This window comes from Panthera tigris, chromosome B2, assembly GCF_018350195.1.
Source record: "Panthera tigris isolate Pti1 chromosome B2, P.tigris_Pti1_mat1.1, whole genome shotgun sequence".
In the NCBI taxonomy this organism is placed as follows: Eukaryota; Metazoa; Chordata; class Mammalia; order Carnivora; family Felidae; genus Panthera; species Panthera tigris.
The window spans coordinates 151,024,761-151,047,384 of NC_056664.1; the positions used below are offsets into that span (position 1 = coordinate 151,024,761).

The 22,624-nt window shown below is 42.0% G+C and overlaps 1 long non-coding RNA gene across 1 annotated transcript; it reads right to left on the bottom strand.

The window, feature by feature from the left end:
• Window positions 1–688: 688 nt before the first annotated feature.
• LOC102972861 lies at window positions 689–20,689 on the bottom strand. The gene is made up of 4 exons (XR_006217397.1): window positions 20,315–20,689; window positions 19,856–20,113; window positions 2,205–2,335; window positions 689–1,883 (listed from the first exon to the last, which is right to left on the bottom strand). It is a non-coding gene; the product is annotated as an uncharacterized LOC102972861 (long non-coding RNA).
• Between the last annotated feature and the right edge of the window lie 1,935 nt (window positions 20,690–22,624).

A 22,624-nucleotide genomic window follows, 5' to 3' on the forward strand; every position in this document is an offset into this window, starting at 1 on the left:
CAAGCATTTGCCAAACACCCTGAATGGCAGGCAATAAGCGAGCAAGACAGATGAAGCCCTGCTCTCCTGGTTACAGTTGGTAAGGGGACAAGATTATAACCAACAAACATGTGAATAATGGCCCAGGTATTGACCAAGCCAGCTATGAGGGTAGTGAGGAGATGGTATTTCAGAGGCCAGAAGAAATGAGGAGCACATAATGTGGCACCTTAATAGAGGAGTGAGTCCCTGGGACACCTAAGCCAACGCCCCTCCTTCCCTGTCTTCTAAGCAAGCTACACATGCACAGTGTCCCACAGGCCCATGGGGTCCCTGCTGGGAGAGGATGTCCAGTTTCCAGCCTGCTCTCAGTGGGCCTTGCTTCCCAGGATGGCCCTAGACACAGCTCTCTGCCAGGTGAGAGGGAGCCACACTGCCTTTTCAGCCCAGGCTCTCAGAACCCTCACTACGGACAACAGCAAAGGAGAAGCGTGTGGGTCTTCCCAATATGAGGCACAGCAGCCTGGGAGACCAGCAAGGGCTCCAGACAGAAGGCTCAACACAAAACCGAATACAGCTGACCATTGAGCAACACGGGTTTGAAACGCACAGGTCCCTTATACATGAATTTTTGTTGATCAATACAACACAGTACTATAAATGTATTTTTTCTTCCCTATGATTTTAATAAGATCTTCCTTTCTCTAGCTTACTTTATTGTAAGAATACAGTGTATAATACATATGACATATAAAATATGTGTTAATTGACTCTTTATATTATCAGCAAGTCTTCTAGTCAACAGTAGGCTACTAAGTAGTTAAGTTTTTGGGAAATCAAAAGTGATACACAGATATTTGATTACACAGGGCACGGTCTACCCTAACCCCACTTGGTTCAAGGGCCACCTGTATTTGGAAATAGTTGGCTAACCCACACACCACAGAAAGAGAACGTGTCAGCTTCCAGAAGCATCCAGGTGGTGAAGCCACCTAGGCTGCAGCACCAAACCCACAGCCTACTGGAGGGGTGAGGGGTGAGGGCTCAGAGATCCCCAGAAGGAGAGGGAGAAAGCATCTCTCTCCTCTTACCTTTAAGCCCTTTCTTTGCCTTCATCATCGCCATGACCATGTCTGTGAATATCTGGATTGCCAGAAAATCATGGCACTGAATTAGGTCCTTAGTAGCCAGATTCTTTAGGAAAATCTTTTTCCCTTTAAACAAATTAAGTCTTTTAAAGAATCTGAAAAACGGCAAACAGTTCTGGATATAGGGTCTGTTGAGGCTGAAAGAAATGAAGGTTTCTTCCACTGGAGAGAGATTTGGGGGTCTTCACCACAGAAAATAGAGCACAGCTAATATCTGGAAAAAAAGACTATCATGCTCTGGTATTATTTTGAATGTTGATGACTTTTGGGTTGAGTTTTGCTCACTTGGTTTCATTTTTGCAGGGCCGTACATCTCTAAGCTGCTCCTCCCTTGAAACAAAGACTCTTCTAAGAGTTTGCAAGTTCTTTTCTACCCGCCCTCAGATTTGCTGGGATAGAGGACAAAAATGCCGAGGGGTTGGAAGCAGGAGATAGCCTGTACACATTAACTGCCTACCCAACAAAGGCCCAAGGGCAGCGGGTCAGTCCAGCACAAATGTGGGGAGACCTGTTTCACCCTCAAGGCCCCTTGGCCAGCAGAAGGGGCAGAAAAGGCTCTGTCTCACTCTGGTGGATGATCCTGCCATACATGTCCAGCCTGGCAGACATTGGCAGGGTGCCTCTCTTATGTGAAATGATCAGACGCCTGAAGATATAGGGCCAGGCTCCAAGCTCCCGCTGCTCAGTTGGCTACAGCCTGGTGTCTGCATGAGGAACTGTCACACAGCCAGTGAGGGAGTTCAAGGACAGCAGGAGCTGTAGAAAAGAAGCAGACACCCATCTTGGTGAAGTCAGGACTGTCCATTCTTCCATTCTCTTCAGAGGTTTTTAAAAAGGCTTTGGCCAGGGGCACCTAGGTGGCTCAGTTCATTGGGCATCTGACTTGGGCTCAGGTCATGATCTCATGGTTTGAGTTCAAGCCCCATGTCAGGCTTGGCCATTAAGTTCTTATTTAAAGAACTTTAGTCTGTACTTTGGTCTTTAGTCTGTACTTATATGTAACTTTTTAAAGTTTATTTGTTTTGAGAGACAGAGAAACAGAGCACTGAGGTGGGGAGGGGCAGAGCCAGAACCTACCAGAGACAGACCAGCATTTGGGGGAGCAGTGCTGAGAGAGGAAGTGGGTGCAGTAAGACGTGCAGGCAGAGGCTCTTCACTTGGGAGGCGATCAATCAATTCTGGTCATGAGGCATGAACTGAGAATAAGTCTAGGAAAAGAAGGAAGAAAAGAGTCTGAGCAGCTGCTAATTCAGCAGCTTCCCACCTTAAAATGCTGAAAATATCCCCGATAAAGTAGAAGGCTCCCTTCCTTTAAAAACATAGAAAATAGAGAATTCTATTTTATTAATATAGGTTGAAGAAGTCCTTTCTATGAAAAAACAAACCCAGAAGCTACAAAGGAAAAGACGGGCAGATTTGATCATCTAAACATTTAAAACTTCCCTCTGTGAAAAGACCACGAAAGTGAAGTTTAAAGAATGGCAACGGGAATGCAATACTTGCAAAGCTTGTACGAGATAAAGAATTAAGGGGCACCTGGGTGGCTCAGTCGGTTAAGCGGCCGACTTCAGCTCAGGTCATGATCTCGTGGTCCGTGAGTTCGAGCCCCACATCGGGCTCTGTGCTGACAGCTCAGAGCCTGGAGTCTGTTTCAGATTCTGTGTCTCCCTCTCTCGCTGACCCTCCCCCATTCATGCTCTCTCTCTGTCTCAAAAATAAATAAATGTTTAAAAAAAAAGTTTTTTTAAAGAATTAATATGCATGACATATAAATTATTTATATTGATAGGAAGAAGACAAAAGAAAAATGAACAAAGAAAATAAGCAGTCAATTCATAAGAAACAGACAAAATACAAACATACACAAGTACATACATTTTTTCCAACATCCCCCTCAACTGATAATTGAGGGAAGCAAACTGGAGATAGATAGATAGATATTTCCCATCAAGTCTTGTTATTTGCAGTAATTATGTTCTATAAAGTCAACACAAACCCTGAGTTACTGAAGACTAAGTCATTGTCCCTGGAGGAAATACATGGTTAGGTTCCTGGGAGCCTCTGGTCACATTGTCAACAACTAATCAATACATAACCCTGTTTTAGGTGCATTTCTGCTCAAGAAACCTTATTTAATATTTATTGTTGACTCGTGAATGTTGAGCTCACAATCAGTAGACCTCGAACTCAGGCCTGGATAAACCATCTAGCAAGTGTATTTTTTCCATGAGGCACATCACAGCCTTTTTGTACTTAGGAACCGTAGACAGCACTTCAGCACTAGGCTTGGGGGCCACTTTAAATGGCAAAATCGCCAACAAAAAGCACAAAAATATGAAAACATGCGACTAACTAGGTGGCAAAAGGATGCGTCTTTCCAGCGAGAGTTGAAGAGTATCGCCCGGTTCCTTCCCAGCTGGGAGTGTGTGCAGGTGACTCACTCTCACCAGTTCTGTTCACATCCACTTGCAGCCACGAAAACATGCAAGTGTTGGTTATGGGGCTACAAATAAAGCTTAGCAAGTAGGCAAACACACAAACACAGCATCGATGAGTACTGAGGGTTGCCTGTATTCGTGAGTATGTATACATGTAGCCTCTGTGTATGTAAATCTGAATTTGCATACACACAACTCCTGGCTTCATGGGAGTTGTTACTGCATTGCTCTCATGTGCACTGTTTGTTCCAAGCACTGGGACAGAGGTGCTGCCTCCAAGGGGTTTGCTCTAATGGCAGAGACTGGTTATCTTCAAGTGGAGTGAACAAATGATTGCAGATGGTGCTAATTACTAGGAACAACATAATCTGTTTGCTGTGAAAAAGAACATTCACCCAAAGTAGCTGAGAGAGGTAAAAGCTGATACCTGCAGAGCTGAGAGATTTTCTATCAGCATGGAAATGTCTCATCTGGGAAGGGAGAGGAGTCTGGGCAGCCAGGGGCCCTGGGGACACAGAATGACTGGAGAGGCCGCAGATACTGGGATACAGTAGGTCCTGGGGGAATAGGGCTGTATGCAGGTGGTTAGTAGAATTTTAACTCATCATATAAATGTGGACTTCTTTTCAATGAAAAGACATCATGTAGTGTAATATCACTTTTAAAATTATATCACAAAAGCCAAGTGTTTTCAAGTTTCTTCAAGAGTGGCCTTATGAGCTCTGAGACACATCCGTAACCAGAAGACAGAGAGAAAAGGAGAAAGTACACAGGAATCCAAGGAGCAGCTAGTGAAATAAGAGAAAACACTAGGGAATACGGCATCACCAAAGCTAAGAGAAGAGGCTGCTTCAAAACAGAAGGCAGTGGTCAAGTAGGAGAATTCTTCACTAGATTTTGCCCAAGTAGATCAGTGGTGCCTTGACAAGAGCACTTCAGTGGATCAGAGGGCAGGAGAGAGGGAACAGGAAGGGAAGAAGTGGGACCAGCATTTATAGAAAATGTTTTTGAGAGATTTGAGTATAAAGAGGATCAGAGTAAAGAAATAGTAGCTGGAAGGGAATTAGGGGACGAGAGAGGTTCTCTTGTTTCTTTATGATGGAGGATACAAGAGCACATTGGTTTACTGGTAGGAATGATCAGTTAGGTGCGGATGAAAGATCAATAGTACATGAGAGAAAAGGGAATAATGGAAGGAAAGTCCTAAACAATGTGAGAGGGGATGGGATCAAACACTCTTGTAAAAGAATTGATCTTTGTTAGGAGGACAGACACTTCATGAATTACATTAGGATGGAATAAAGAAGGACAGGTGTAGATAGGGTTATAGATTTGGGAGTGGGAATAACAAGGAGGTCTACTGTGATAGTATACTTTTTTCAATCATGAGTGAGGCCATCAGAGCAATACTAAATTGGAAGATGAAGTTGGAAATACAAACAGGGTCATATTAAATAGGACCCCGTATGCCATGCCAAGTATTGTTCTAAATGCTAGGGAGCTTTTTAAAAACTAATGAAGATGCAGTGATAAGAAAATAATCTACTCATTATAAAAAATGAGCAAAAGATTTCCAACATTATTACTCATCAGTAAAATGCGATTAAAACCACAATGTGATACCACTACACACTTAGCAGAATGGCTTTAAAAAAAAAGTGTGACAATATCACATGTTGGTGAGATAGTGAAACGACAAGGATTTGTTTCTAACACTGACAGAGATGTTAGAATCATCTGGCAACAATTTTAAATCATAAAAATCCTTCAGCAGGCGCATCTGGGTGGCTTAAGAATCCAACTCTTGATTTTGGCTCAGGTCATGAGCTCACAGTTTGTGAGATCAAGCCCCACACTGGGCTTTGCACTGACAGTGTGGAGCATGCTTGGGATTCTCTCGCTCTCTCTCTCTCTCTCTCTGCACCCCCCCTCCAATAAATAAATGAACATTTTTTAAAAATGCTGCAACAAGAAATATAAACACACTGAAAATAAATGGAAAAAATACAAAATATCAGCCAAAAAAAGAATATATAAGAAGAATCAAAAGGAAATCTTAGAACTGAAAAAATACATTAAAGGAATAAAAAATTCAATGAATGGACCCAAGAGTAGAAAGGAGGGGAGAGAGGAAAGAATAAGAATAAGAAGATAGAAAAATAGAAATTATCCAATCTGAACAACAGACAGAAAATAAGGAAAAAAGAAAGAAAAAAGGAACAGAGCCTTAGGGACCTACAGGACCATAACCAAAGATCTAACATTCATGTCACTGGAGTCTCAAAGAAGGAGAAGAAAGAGGGTGGGACATAAAAGTATTGAATGAGGATGAGGATGATGACTATTTCCCAAATTTAGCAAGAGATATAAATCTATACATTCAAAAAGTTAAGTGAACCCCAAACAGGATAAACCCAAAGAAATCCATGCCAAGACACATCATAGCTAAACTTCTAAAAATTAAAAACAAGGAAAAAATGTAGAAAGCAGCAAGAGAAATGAGACTTTACCTATCGGGGAAAACAGTTCAAATGACAGTAGATTTCTCATCTCTCATCAAGGAAGTGACACAACATTTTTCAATTTCTGAAAGAAAAGAACTGTCAGTTAAGAATCACATATCCAGAGATAATATGAAGGAGAAATAAAGACATGCTCAGATGAAGGACCAGTAAGAGAACTCATTGCCAGCTTGACCTACCCTAAAATAAAGGCTAAGGAAAGTTCTCTAAACAGGTAGGAACTAAGAAAAGAAGGAATCTTGGGTCACTATATATATATATATATATATATATATATATATATATATATTATATAGAAAGAGTATACAAAGAGACACTCTTAATTTAAAACAATATAGAGTAATTAAAATCGAATTGTAAAAAAAAAAAGGTAATCTACAAAAAAGTAAGAAAAATAAAACAGAGACAAAACACAGAGAGAACAAACAGAAGATAAAAAATAAAATGTCAACTTATGCCCTAACATCAACAATTTATTTACTTGTAAATTGTCTAAACATTCCAATTAAAAGAAAGATTGGTAAAGAGGATTAAAAAGCAGTGACCCAACATTGTGCTCTTTAGAAGAAACCCACTTCAAATATAATGAAATAGGCAGAAAGTAAAAGGGTGGAAAAATAGATATTGTGCAAATATTAATCAAAGGAAAGCAGAAGTGGTTATATTACTATCAAATAAAGTAAACTTTAGAGCAAAGAAAATTACAAGAGCCCAAATAAGTCATTATGTAATGATAACAGGACAAGTCCACCAAGAAGACACAACAATCCTAAATTTGCACACACCAAACAACACAGCTTCAAAATATGTGATTCAAAAACTTTTAGAACTGAAAAAGAAATAGGCAAATCCACAATTATAGTTGGAGATGAGAACATCCCTCTCTCAGCAACTGATAAACCAACCAATAAGTTTTAATCAGTATTTATATGGCAGTCCTAACAACAACAACAACAGAATACATGTTTTCAGGTGCCCGCAAAAGATATACCAAGATATCTTGGAGGAAAAAGGAAAGAAAGAAAAGAAAAGACCTCAATAAATTTAAAAGAATTAGAAACATACACAAATATATGATATGCTATACAGCATTTTTCTTTAGTTCAGTGTATTTGTTTTATTTTCCTTGAGGCTTCATAGATGAGATTTTCCTATTATTTTTATGTTTTCTGTCTTTGACTTCTAGTTTGAGTCTACTGTGGTTGGAGAACACATTCTGTATGTCTCAAATCAATAACCTAAGCTTCCACTCCAAGAACCTAGAAAAGAGCAAAAGAAACACAAAGCAAGAAAAGCAGAAAGAAGATAATAATAAAGAGCAGAAATCAATGTAATTTAAAATACTAGAAAAAAATTAAAACAGAAACTACTTTGGGGTACATGGGTGGCACAGTTGGTTAAGCTTCCAACTTCAGCTCAGGTCATGATCTCATGGTTTGTGGGTTCAAGCACCGCGGCGGGCTCTGTGCTGACAGCTCAGAGCCTGGAACCTGCTTTGGATTCTGTGTCTCCCCCTCTCTCTGCCTCTCCCTACTCAAGCTCTGTCTCTCTCTGTCTCTTAAAAATAAAAAAACATTGGGAAAAAAACAGAAACTCCTTTGAAAAGATCAATAAAATTGCCAAACCTCTAGCAAAATAGAGAGGGGGGGAGAGAGACAGAGAGACAAAGAGAGAGAAGACACAAATTACCAATATCAAGAATGAAACAGGAAATATCACTAAAGACATCAGACATCAAACGGAACATAGGGGAACACTGTGGACAACTCTGCACACATAAATATGACAATTCAGATGAAATAGACTAATTCTTAAAAAATCCAGTCTCCCACAACTCATTCAATATGAAATAGATCATTTGAACAGTCTTATAACTCTTAATATTGAATTTGTAATTTTAAAACTCCCCAAAGAAATCTCCAGGCTCGGATGGTTTTATTGGATAATTCTACCAAATGTTTAAAGAAGAATTAACACAAATTCTATAAAATTTCTTCCAGAAAATAGGAGAGGTGGAATACTTCCCAATTAATTTTATGAATCTAGTATTTCCCTTATTCAAAAACAAAGACAGTAGAAAGAAAGAAAGAAAGAAAGAAAGAAAGAAAGAAAGAAAGGAAGAAAGAAAGAAAGAAAGAAAGAAAGAAAGAAAGAAAGAAAGAAAGAAATTTGTCGACAAATATCCCTCATGAATATAGGTGCAAAAATCCTTAACAAAATATTACCAAATAGAATTCCACAATACAAAAAAACGAATTATACACCATGACCACATGAGGGTTATTCCAGAAATGTAAAGCTGTTCAATATTCAAAAATAAATAATTTTTAAATATACTCATTTTTAGACTTATTAGATACTACAATAATAGAGACTTTGTGGGGTTGGCAGAGGGATAGACACAAACTGTTAACATCTACAACATGGAATCCTACTCAGCAATAATTTAAAAAATAATTTCTAAGTATAAATTATATCAATTATATGAAATTGTATTAATTTTAATTTGTTTTTTTTAAGTTTTTTATTTATTTTTGACAAAGAGAGAGAGAGCGTGTGCGTGCAAGCTGGGGAGGAGCAGAGAGAGAGAGACACAGAATCTGAAGCAGGCTCCAGGCTCCAAGCTGTCAGCACAGAGCCTGACGCGGGGCTCGAACTCACAAACCATGAGATCATGACCTGGACCAAAGTCAGACGCTTAACCAACCGAGCCACCCAGGCACCCCAATATTAATTTTATTTTGAAATAATTCACAAAATTAAAAGGTTAAGAAGAAAAGTCATATGGTCATATCAATTGATGTGAAAAAAGATTTGACAACATCCAGTATCCATTCATGATTAAAAAGTCTCAGAAAAATAAAAATAGAGGGAGTCTTCCTCCACTTTATAGAGAACATCTACAAAAAACCTACAGTTAACATTATACTTCATGATGAAAGACTAAATGCTTTCCCCCTAAGATTAGGAATAAGGCAAGAATATTTGTTTTCACTACTCTTACTCAACATAGTGCTGGTAGTTCTAGCCAGTGCAGTAAAGCCAGAAAAAGAAATGAACTGAATACAGGTTGAAAAGGTAGAAATGAAACTGTCTGTACTTACAGACACAGAAAGTCCGAAGGAACCTACAAAAAGAAACACCTAAAACTAATCTTGGAATTCAGTAAGGTTGCCAGATACAAGACAAATATAAAGAAACCAATTATGGTTCTATACATTAGCTATGAATTCATGGACACCAAAAGTAAAAATATGGTACCATTTACAATCACTTTTAAAAAATTATATACTTAGGTGTAAATCTAACAAAACATGTACAGAGCTTGTATGCTGAAAACTACACCACACTGATGAAAGAAATCAAATATGGTCTAAGTAGAGACATATGTGTTCACGGATTGGATTACTATTCAACATAGTAAGGATGTCAATACTCCCCAAATTGATATACAGCTTTAACACAATTCCTACCAAAATCCCAACAAGATTTTCTAATGAAGATAGACGAGAAAATTCCAAACTTTATATGGAAAGACAGAGGAACTAAAATAATTAAAATAACTGAAACAACTCAGAAAAAGAGGAATAAGGTAGGTGAAATCAGCCTCCTCAATTTCAGACTTATTAGATGCTACAATAATCAAGACTGTGTGGGGTTGGCAGAGGGACAGACACATCTGTGAACATCTACAACATGGAATCCTATTCAGCGATAAGAAACAAACTATAGATACATGCAATAACTTGGATGAATCTCCAGAGAATTAGACTGAGTAAAAAAAGTCAATCCGATGGGGCACCTGCGTGGCTCCGTTGGTGAAGTGTCCAGCTTTGGCTCAGGTCATGATCTCATGGTCCATGAGTTCAAGCCCCACTTCGGGCTGTCTGCTATCAGCACAGAGCCTGCTTCCGATCCTCTGTTCCCCTCTCTCTCCAATCCTCTGTCCCTCTCTCTCTGCCCCTCCCTGTCCCCTACTCACGTGCATACTCTCTCTCAAAAATAAAATAATTTTTTTTAAAAGTCAATTCCAAAAGTTTACATCCTGTATGATTCCATCTATATAACATTCTTGAAATTACAACATTAGAGAAATAAAGGACAGAATAGCAGTTTCCAGGGGTTTAAGGAAAGGGGGAGGGGGAGGGTATAAAAGGGCAAAAGGAGAGATCCTTGTAGTGATGGAAATTTCTGTTTCTTGACTGCATCAGTGCACATCCTGGTTGCAAATTGTCATCATTGAAGGAAATAGGGTGAAGCATCTCTCTGCGCTGTTTCTTTCAACTACCTATCAATCTACAAGTACCTCAAAATAAAAAGGTATTTTTTAAAAGGCTACATACTGTATGATTCTGTTTAAGAGATATGCTGGAAAGGGAGAAATTAAAAGAACAGAAAATAGATCTGTGGTTGCCAAGGGCTGGGGGTTGATTTTTGTGAGAAGCAACTCTTGTCGATCTTGGTTGTAGTACTGGTTACTAACGGTATGCATTTGTCAAAACACATACAAATGCACCTAAAAAGAGTTAATTTTATTGTATGTAAATGTTTTTAAGTGAGTAAAAACAAAAGCCATGAAGAATTTCAAGGAGGAAAGTGGCATGGTCAGATTTGCATTTTAGGAAGATCATACCTGTTGCCCTGTAGGGCACAGAGGGGTGAGGCAAAGACGTGAAGGCCAGGAAATTGGTGAGATTACTGGAGTGATCCAGGTTCAATACAAGCAGAGCCTGCACTAGGAACTAAGTAGCGATGGAGACAGGGAAGAGAAAATGGTTTCAATAACTCCTTGGACTCTTTTAGGACTGGAAATAGAAAGATGGATTCCAAGCAAGTGGATTTTTTTCATAGAAGTGTGTGTGTGAATCTTCTCATCCAGTGAACTAGTACGCAAAATGGTCATTTACACGTAGTAGATAAAACTTTAAAAGCCATGTGCTTGGGAAAACTGATTTTATGAGATGCTGAAAGATAGGGATCCAGGACTAGGATTTTATAATTTTAGTTCAAATACAAGGTTATTAAACACCAACTAACTGAAAAGAAAGTTTTGGGGTCTGAAAACAGCCAACATTTCATACTGGGTCATTTCCTCAATTTTGCACGTATGGAATTTTAACTGCTAAACAGAAGGTGACAGGAGCTGGTCCCAAATTGCAGGGCTGTAGGTAGCGAAGTGACCCCAAGGGACCTTAGGGAGTGGCCAGGGGCTGGAAGCCAGCCCAGAGAAAGCCAACAGGGGTGCACGCCTGGCCTAGTGGAGGGAGAAGCCAATTCAGGAAGGGTACTGGTCAGCTGCAAAGCATTGTATCCTAACCTTCTGTGGCAGCTGCTGCCTCCTAAGCTCAGAAACAAATGCTTAATTTGGAGATCAAGCTCCCGCTGGGATGGGAGGAGATGCTAGCTCAGTGGTTCCTCAAACTTTCTACCACCAAGAATTCTTTTCATCTTTTCCACTCCACCCCCACTGATCCACCCTGTGTTGGGTAGGGTTTTCCTACAAAACTAGATTTAGTTACAATACATTTTTCAAGAATCAAAGACATTTATAGTTGCCAACCAGAGTTTTATCAAGAAACCACTAGGGGCACTTGGCTGGCTCAGTCGGTGAAGCGTCCCAATTCAGCTCAGGTCATGATCTTGCCGTTTGTGAGTTCAAGCCCGGCATCAGGCTCTGAGTCTGGAGCCTGCTTCAGATTCTGTGTCTTCCTCTCTCTCCTCCCTTCCCCTGCTCACACTCTGTCTTTCAAAAATAAATAAACATCAAGAAAAAAAAAAAAAAACTACTCAACTGACATGATTAACTAGTTTAACAATATTTATTAAGCAATAATGGTGGACATGGGTCTGGAGCCAGGAGTGCAAAGCAGGTGAGGTCTCTGCCTTCTGGGATGATGGTGGACAGCAAGTGAGGAGTTACCCTGGGCAGAGAATCTGCACAAGAGGAGAGAGGACAGTGAATTAGGAGGTGGGGGTGGAGGGCAGGTGGGAGTCAGAGATGGCTTCCCTGAGGTACTCTTGAGCCAAAAATCAAAGGCTCTGAAGGGTAATTAAAAGTTTCCAGGCAGGTGGGAGCAGAGTGCGTGGTAGTCCCCTCTGAAGAGCGGGACTACCATCAGGGCCAATTTCCTGAGGATGTACTATGTGTCAGGCTCTGGGCTGTGCACTCACACACACTTACTCTGCACTGGGAGGAAGTACTGATAGTACTCTCCTTCACGGGTGAGGAAACCACAGCTTCCCCTTGTCGAATACTTCTCCAGAGGACACACACGGCTTGGAAGTAATGGGATTGGACCCCAGAGCCTATATCCAGCAACCTGCAGGTGTCTTTGGGCAACAATAAGCAGCATGTGTTGCCAGAAAAATGAGTGTGGGAGAGGGCACCACAATGTGCGTGTGGCTGGACCACAATTCCAAGGGCTTGCTCTGGCAAGCACGTGAGGGGCCGGTGCAGGTACAAACCTGAGAGGAGCTCCAGGACTGACCCCACTACTGTCCTGTGAACATACAAGTCTCCTTAATCCTTGGGCCCTGTTTCATGTAAATGCCCAATTTCTGTTAGATTTTCCCAAATATTGCCTGGACACCCACTCTAACCTGATAGCTTGTAAACCCCCAGGGGCTCAATGGACATTGTGAGTTCCTCTTGGGGGCCAGACCCAGCCAGGCTGCTGAATTAGCCCAGCTCTCTTTCTGGATGGAAATCCATAGAAATTCGCTTCCAACCTAGAACTTTTCCTGAAGTCCTCCCTAATTTGACCTCCTGGCACATGCATTTGTCACAGCTGTAGCCCAGTAGAGAAAGGGAGGGTGGCTGTAGCCTTGCCCAGGCCATCGGCCACATTTGCATGGAATATCATCCTTATAGAAGCTGACTTTGGAGTGTAGTCATGAAGGAAACTGGGATAAACAAGCTTTTCCTTTTCTGGACAATTCTTTGAGATGGAATCTACTCCCAAAAGCAAGATGTTTGGTTTCGGCCCACATATTGATGTCTCATAGGCAACTTGTGGTCCCTACAATACACCGATGGAAGGTGTCCGTAACACCCTCGATGTCAGCCGCACCTTCCCTGGCACATTCACAAATCGATGTGACTCGTCACGTTGCAGGTGATCCCTGGTCACAGAGGTGACACAACTTCAGTTTTAGGGAAACAAGGGGGAACAAAACACCTCGGGGAAGATAGTTTCAATCCAACTGCTCTTCATGTGGCACAAACATAAAATATAAATAGGTTTCCAACAGCTTTGCATAGATTGTGGGTATTTGATTCACGGCAGGCTGTCAGGGGAAGCTCAGGACAGCCAGGCTATTTTGAGGCCATGCTCTTGGAGGACACCCTCTTGCCCCCACGAGCCATTCCCCTGGCACCACTCTCAGAGAGAAGCTCCTGCCTGTGCGGCCCACAGTCTGACTCAGGGCAGCATTTCTCAAGACCTTTCCTTTTAAGGAGTCAGGGATCGGAGTCCCCGCTGCCAGCAGGGAGCAGGCATGGCAGCTGGAGCATGAGGAGTCATCACTACGAATAGCCTGACTCTGAAGTTTCTAAAAGGGAATCCGGACCACCTGAGCCTCCCAGAAGAGGTACCGGGCACACTTACCCTGTGCCATTTGTGCCCGGGCCGAGCCATGTACATAAGCTGGAACACGAAGGGCATTTTGTAAGACATTTCAGCTGGCAGGTTAAATGTGTCCCACAGCTGTCACTGAGGCACTCTCCCAAAAATAGTCCCAACACAGAGAGAATCGAGATAATGGCAGAGAGGAGATGAGACTAAGAGTGCATTCTTACTATTACTCCATGAATAAAACATGTAAATAAAGGTGTTGAATGCAGGGGCTGAATTGTAAGAGGGCTCACAAAGCAGGCAAGTGGATCAAAGAGGCTGGGATGTTTGCTATTTGAGGAAGAAAGCGACATTTATATTACTAACACAGAGCAGGGAAATGAGATAGAGTAGACTGCCTTTTCAAAACAAAAACAGGGGCACCTGGGTGGCTCAGTCGGCTCAGGTCATGATTTGTAAGTCATGGGTTCGAGCCCCGCGTCGGGCTCTGTGCTGACAGCTCAGACCCTGGAGCCTGCTTTGGATTCTGTGTCTCCCTCTCTCTCTGCCCCACCCCCACTTGCACTCTGTCATTGAAAAATGAACAAACATTAAAAAAAATAAAAAATGGGCGCCTGGGTGGCTCAGTCCATTGAGCATCTGACATGGACTCAGGTCATGATCTCACAGTTCTTGAGTTCCAGCCCCGCATGGGGCTTGCTGTTTTCAGCAAGAGCCTACTTCGGATCCTCTGCCCCCCTCTTTCTCTGCCCTATCCTCACTCATGCTCTCTCTCAAAAATGAATAAACATTTAAAAACAAAAACACAAAAACCTTGGCAGAAAGGCTCGGCTCTGAAGAAGAAGCTGAGACCGTGTAGCCTAGGGGAGTGGCCTGGCAGATGAGATCCCCATCCCTCCCTCCCCCCCCCCCCCAGCTGCTCTTGCAGAAGCCAAGAGGCGACCCTCTCCACCCCCCATGTGGAAAGAGGCATCCTCCTGCCTGAGGGGGAGGCCATCTGAGTCTGAAACCTATGATCTAATGAAGGCTTTTGGCTTCAGAAACTGAAGCCTAGCTGAAAAATCATTAATACGGTGAGATATACATCATATCACAAAAAGTACCTATCACAGTACACTGCTGTTTAACTAACAGAAACGTGTCTAATTTGCTCATCTAAGCAAATTAGTAAGACTCATATAAATATCTCGTGCTCTGTTAGTGAAAAATTGAACTGAATTTGATCAAGCCTCTAAATCCACCAATTTACAAGAAAAGACATTTATAGAAACTACAGAAATGCAATCAGTAACATTCAGAAAGCAGGGAACTCTGCAGGACAAACCACCTGGACTCTTTGACAATGAAATTTCAAGGGAAAGAGAGAGAGATTGTTTTATTTTGCTCCAGACTTGAATGAACTATAAATAGAAATTTGTGAGACAATCGAGGAAATTTGAACATAGACTGGATATTTGATTAAAGGATCAGAGTTAATTTTCAAAGGTATGATTGCGATACTGTGATTGTACTTTAATATATGGTCATTACCTTTTAGAGGGCTGAAACATTTACAGATGAAGTTACAGGATTTCTGGGATTTGCTTCGAAATAATCTAGGGGGTGGGAGGGAACGAAATAAGGCTGGCCATGAGTAGTTATTGAAGGGGGTGAGGGGCACATAGGGTTTCACTGTACTGGTCTCTCAACTTCTTTTGTGTCCATTTGAAACGTTCCATAATAAAATACATGGATGAATGGATGGAAAAAAGGATGAATTCAAGGAAAAAAATAGCTTGTACTTCATAATAAACCAAAGCATGCTGTCACTTCAGATGATAAACAAAGATAAGATCTGGCCCTCTAGGAAATTACTTAATTTAGGACAAACACATCGGCACCCATGCCCACGGCAATGGGAAGTGTCAGAATAAGAGGGCTGAAGTATCAGGAGGGCCTCGCTCCAAACTGGCTGTACATTTTGAGCCACTGAACAGCCACTTAGGTTTTATCTACTGCAAAATTCCAAAATTATGTCTCTTACAGAATTACGAGGGACATGGAACAGTGTAAATTTATTAAAGGGATGAAAGTAAAAATACCTCCAAACCTACACCAAACTTCCTGATAAGTTTTGCCTGGTAATTGCTTCCCTCCAACTCGTGAAAACTGTAAGAAGGAATGCGACAGTATTCCAAGCTTCCAATGGAGTAAGAAAGGCATTGGTCATTTTTCCCTAACACCAGTCTTTTCTGAGGGAAATTCTACACCCTTCAGATTACTTGCCTTGTTAGAATTTTGTAATGTGCGTGAAGGTTAAAACTCCGTTCACCTTCATGAAACTCAAGGAAAGTCAGAATTTTCTGTGGTTTTCTCCAGACAACCCAGAGGCTTTGTGCACATCTATCTAAAAAGCCTGGGGTTTCAGTTCCACAATCCAACAGATAAATCAGACTGTTCTTCTGCCCAAGCCCCCATCTAGCTGTCCAACAGTCTTCCCATGCAGTAGGCAGCACCAGCCCTTTGCAGAGAGCAAGTGAGCAACCCTCCTCCCAATCTTGCCCCACACACTGCCTGAAAATACTTGTGGCTTATGGAGGCACAGCTCATGAAAACAAGTCTTTATTTCTTACTGCTTAGGAGATGATCAGGTATATCTGTCGACTTCATTATGGCTGGTTCAAAGTGAGATACTATGTCAAACAACCCGATTTTTCACCAGCTCAAACCAAGCTACCACCTAGATTTTTTTTTCCTATTAAGTTGATTACTATACTGCATCTACGATTAAAATAAAATATTTTGAGAAGTTTGGCAAAAAGGGAAGAGGAGTGGGGTGCTTGGCTGGCTCGGTAGGTGGACCATGGAACTCTTAGTCTCGGTCATGAGTTTGAGCCCTTGGGCGGGTGTGGAAATTACTTGTAAAAAATGGGAAGAGGAGTTGTTAAATTTAGAATTCTAAATTACAAAGCTTTGTCCTAAAATTAAAAATAAATAATAAAAGTCGATTACAGAGGTCTATAAAGATACCCACCCATATTGGGCTATCCCATTGTATTAATCGGGGTGCTTTCTCTAGTGCATTACGATTTCATTTTTCCACATAGTCATAATTGTGGCACACAAACAATGTCGTATTCTGTTGATTTTCAGTTAGTGTTCTGCCCTAATATTCTGCCATGTTACATACAAGGACTTCATAGGTACCACTTTTAATGGCAGCATAATATCCCATGTAATGAGTATTTCATAAGTTGTCTAACCATTTCCCAACTGTTGGTTATTTAAGGAATTTGAAACTAAAACACCCTCTCTTGTACCGGGTTTTTATTTACCCAGATGTGCCACATGTCACCACCAGCAATAGAGCTGCTAATTGATGACCCCCACACAGACCGTCTTCTAGCCCTTTCCTCAAAGACAGCTATCAGCATGGCACAGTAAGAAGCCGTGGTTTCAGTGCCAAGGAGTGGTTTCAGTGTCAAGGCTTCAGTCTCCTTCTGAGGCACAACACAAGAATCACCAAGCTATGGCTTCTTTCTCAGAAAGAATCAGAAGTAGAGTGTTCTTTCTGTTTAGCTGGAGGAAGCTCCTTCCCGGATACCTGCACTGCCCCCTGACCCCGTAAGACCTTTGCCTGTCTTGTTTTTCTCCCCAGCACTCATCACCTTGTAACTGCAACACACTACAACTCTGCATGATACACTTTCTATTGTGTTGGTTGTCTTTGTCTCGTTTTCCCCATTAAAACACAAGCTTCTTGAGAGGAAGATTGGAGTCTATTCTGTTCAGGGCTAGACCCCAGGGCCTGGCACAGAGATGGTGCTCAGCTGGCGTTCAGGAAACAAATGTGTGTTGTAAGCTCATCCCAAGACTCTCAAATCCCTGGCTTGTTCTTGTTATCAAGTCTCAGCTCACATGTCACCTTCTCCACAACCCTCTCAAGTAGACACCTGCCTACTCTGTTACCTCACACTTTTGGTGCTCCTCATAGACACTTAAGAGAGCTCTACCTTAAGAGAGCAGGGACTTCATATCCCTATTCACAGCTATGTCCCCATGGGACATAGAAAGTGCCTGGGACATGGTAGGATCTTGAAAACTACTGCTGAAGTAATGGGTAAATTGAACACAGTGAGTGTCTGAACAAATATCCTAACCCCACCCCTAAATAAACAACACAAATAAGCCAATTCTGATTTCTTAGAAAAATCCTATTTTGGTGTCTGTGCTCTCATAATCTATCAGTACTGGCCCCGTGCTGATTTATATTCTTTTGAGAGCCTACAGAAAGGATTGCTGCAAATCACATGGGCTCCTCAACACTACCCAGGGTGTCCCTGGCTCTGTTCTTGTCCTCTGTGCCTTTCTCTAGGCCCACATCTTCCCCTCGGAAATGCTGGCCTCACTAGAGTCACTGTAATGAACTTTCAGGAAAAGTTCTGAGGAGCTTCACAGGGAAACCCCAAATGGGGATACTTTATGACATGTACGGGTTTCAGAGCCTCTGAGTCCAGGAGCAAGATGGCTGGCAGGTCTTCTGGAGGTCCTCCCCATGCCTGACAAGGTTCTAGAGAATTCATAAATAGCAATGCTCTCAGGAAGCAGTAAGAACAGAGCTGGTATGGCCCAACAGGATGGCTTCCTGAGAAGCTAACCAACATCTTCGTGTTTGTAGATGACTTTTCTTAACATTGCAAATGACAGGGAAAGCAGCAGCACTACACAGATGGTCAGCAGTGTCCTCACCCCTAGGCTACTCCTGTGGGTCTCAACCACCAACTGTAATAGTAAATGAAAACTGCCAATATGAGAGAGTCAAGGACATAAACAAAATCAGAATCCAGTTTTAGTTTTTGAAATAATTAAAGATAGGGGTGCCCGGGTGGCTCAGTCAGTTAAGCATCCGACTTTGGCTCAGGTCATGATCTAGTAGTTCGTGAGTTCAAGCTCAGAGCCTGGAGCCTGCTTCAGATCTGTGTCTCCCTCTCTCTCTGCCCCTTCCCTGCTGATGCTCACTCTCTCTCTCTCTCAAAAATGAATAAACATTAAAAATTTTTTTACATAAATAATTAAAAAGAAATATTTAGAAAGAAAAACAAAATTAAATAGGGACTCCTAACAAGTCTATTACAACTGTTAATATTTCAAAGACAGCCCTGAATTCAAATCTTTGGTCAGATTCTACATTATAGCATGATTCAAACTTTGGTTAAGGAAATACAGTCATTATAATTACAGACTTTCTGGGACACCTGGGCAGCTCAGTTAGTTAAGCGTCTGCCTTCGGCTCAGGTCATGATCCCATAGCTCATGAGTTCAAGCCCCATGTTGGGCACGGTGCAGAGTGTGGAGCCTGGAGCCTGCTTTGAGTTGTGTCTCCCTCTCTTTCTATCCCTCCCCCACCCCTGCTCACTCTCTCTCTCTCTCTCTCAAAAATAAATAAACATTAAAAATTTTTTAAAAAATAAAATAATTACAGACTTTCCTTTTATCTCTAACTAGGGCAGGTCTCTCTTGGACTTACATGATTTCTATTCTGAACAAAAGAGAAAAAAGGCAGGATTACCTGTGAGACACAAGAAAAATACATTTACTCCTAAATGAAAGCAGTACAGACCAACTCCTTTTAAGTCAAAGGCGTTAAGTTAAATGTGAGAAAAGCAAGTCTTCTCTTGCATTTTCTTGGGATGTAGTTGAACACTACTCAAAGCAAGCAACTTAGAACTTTGAACTTAGAACTTTGCTAATCAAAGATCAAGCTTCCTCAAGCTTGTAAGTCTGCTTGAGGACAAAGTGGAAAAATTTGTAGAAAAATTCTATTATCAGCATCCTTACAAAATCCTCAACCAAGAATTTCAATGGCATTTATAGACTTGAGTCCTTAGATCATCATAACGTCAATGTTCATTTGAAAGGAATTTGCTGAAGTACAAGACACAAGAGGACTTGCTGGTGGCAGAAAACAAAGAAAACCCAGAGAGTGAGAAATCAGTAGAATGAAATGAATACTGAGTCTTAATCTCATTTCTGCAGCCAGTCACCTGGTCACCATAATAAATTTCACCAGTCACCCCATAAATCTGTTTCCAGAGGAATTCTGTGTTTTGATTTTTGTCTCTCCAAACCACAACCCTTCTCCCCCCTTCTCTCTCCCTGAAACATTCCTCCCCATCCCATACACACACAAGACCTCCAGAGAATTTACTACTTACCAACCTCTTGGTTTATCCCTTTTAGTAGACTCGTACCAATTTTGCTGGGTTCATCCCACAGACTCAGCAAAGTCTGTGCACTGGCAGAGCATGGGCCAGCAACCTGCTTCTTTGCAGATCAGATCTTCTATGGCAGGGTGGCTTAGACTGGGCAAGCCAACACTGCCATCTGGCGGCCCCTGAGAGAGTGACTGATGCAGATCGGACCTCCGTTGAAGAACCTGGGTCCGACCTCTTCCCTGGACCACAGCCAACTCCCTGCAGAAAAGGCAACAGCCAACTTTACTGCAGAAAAGGCACAGGTTGTGGGTCTGCTTGAGGACAAAGTGGTAGGAGATCACACTCTAGATCACCTATACTTCCTAAATCAGCCCATGGATATCAATCCACACCCCATGTTGTGCTTTGAATGGAGGTTTTCCCATTACAGAAAAATACTTTTCAAAGTTGATTACATACTCCAAGGAGCCACTCAGACCAGGGAGAGCCACACGGACAGCTGATCTCCTCCTGGAGGGTAGAAGAAAGCACATGTCTGTGAAGCATCTTCAGGACAAAGACACTAGGCACCCATTCAGAGGGGGATCATGGCCTGCACAGTCAGGGCCTCTCCCTTCTTTGGACATCTCAGACTCACCACCTCCCAGCTGTACACACTGTGAGCCCTTCCCCATCTAAGAGAGAAAATAAGCCCCAGGATGTTAACAGACAAACCCCAGTGATCCTGTGGGTGAAACTCCCTTCAAACCATTTTCATAACCTCTGTTCTGGTGGAAATCAAGCTAATGAGCAGAACACAAGGCTGTGAGGAGGTTCTGTACCTCCAGCTCACCTTGCCTTCAGCCTCCCCCAACAGTCCAGATTGTCCATGGACACAGCTGCCACCTCCTCCGTAGAAGCAACAACTTGGAAAGGAACCTGAAGCTCCTTCCCAGTTTAGGTGCAGCCTGCTGCTGGGAACTCTGGAGGGCTGGCAGGTGAGAGATGTAAGGCAATGGCCATCCTGCTTTGTGTCCACCTCCGGGGGCCTGGGCAGCACCTGGTCTCAGCACCATCAGCTCTTGTCTGACTCATTCTAGCTTTCCCCAGCTGCTGGGCCAGGTGAGCGTTTAGCCCAGTCCCTTGTCCCCATCACTGAAGTTGGACATCTGAAGGTAGTGAGACCGACACAAGCGTCCTCATGGCCCCATTTTGCAGGTTCCAGTCTGTTCCTGTGTCCCCCACTTCACACCCATTGTCCCTCCCCAACAGCCCGCACCGTGGATTTTAGGCTCCAGCACCTCACACAGCCCAGATCTACCTCCTCTTAATTGCACTTACAGGTCAAGTACTATAATAAATCCTTTACTATGTCTCCTATGATTGTTTCTGATTGAAAGTGTCTGAAGAGGAGTTAAGGGAGTTTTTTAAAATTGCGGGTATTTAAAAATACAGGTCCAGCTCTGAGACTAGGAGAATGTCTTATGGGGTGCCTGGGTGGCTTAGCCAGCGGAGCGTCTGACTTCAACTCAGGTCATGTTCTCACAGTTCGTGAGTTCGAGCCCCACATCGGGCTCTGTGCTGACAGCTCAGAGCCTGGAGCCTGCTTTGGATTGTGTCTCCCTCTCCCTCTGCCCCTCCCCCTGCTCATGCTCTGTCTCTCAAAAATAAACATTAAAAAAAATTTTTTTTTAAGAAAATATGTCTCGGGTGCACCCAGGAATTAGTTTTTACCCAGTGTTCTACATAATTCTGATATAGGAGATCCCACCCTCTGAAAGGTACAAGTAGAGGGAAAGGAGCTCTAGAGTCAGAAAGCAAGTTAATGAATGCTCTTGGCCATGAAAGGCTCTTCTAGGTATTAGGTACAGAAAGGCAAGGGAAAAAAACAAAACAAAAAAAAAACAAAAAAACCCATCAGGGTAATAGTTGAGCCATTTTGGTAATAAGGACACTTTCCACTAATCGGTCCATATTCCTTTCAAGTAGGCTTGCAGTCGGCCTCATAGCCTGTTTTTAATTTCTGCAATTCGAGAAAACATGCTTGTGTATGACACATGAAGGCATGAGTGGCACCTGCTGGTCACAGGCTTAGCTCTGAGCCAGGACAACCCCACTGGGCAGTTCCGTTGAGCAGACTTTGGAAAAATATTTCTGCCCTTTCTCATCATTAAACAAAAAACATATATACAACATTCCAATTCAGTGTGTGTGAATCAAGTCACAGTTAACACATACAAAGAGTAATAAGCACTGTTTTCCCACAATTCCTAACATTTTCTGATTCTCAACCCCCTTTCATTCTGTGCAGCAGGCAGAAATGTGAATCTGACGTATGAAGGGAAGTCTTGACGTAATGGCAGCTTTTTAACCAGAAACTTAAAGCCTGGCTAACTATAAATTAAACTCTAATCTACCAAAGTGCTAAAAGGCTGCCTTTTTCAGGCGACGTATTGTGGTTAAATGATCTATAAAAGCCACCCAAACAACTAGAGTTAGCTCTGGAAGGACCCACGTGCCAGCATATTCTGGACAAGGTAGTATTAACTGCAGCCTCTTTCAAACACAGGCCTTCAAAGGAGACCACATTCAAGGTGTAGAGAATTACTAGGTTAAAATAATTCATACCGGAAGGTCAGAAAAAGACATCATGAATTTGGAAAACTTCCCCAGAAAACTTTGGAGGTGAGGATCTTATACAAAGTTCCAGGCACACAAATCTATATAATTTTAAATAGTGGAAAGTTGAATCCCAGTATCAATGGGACATCCTTTGAAACAAAAAATAAA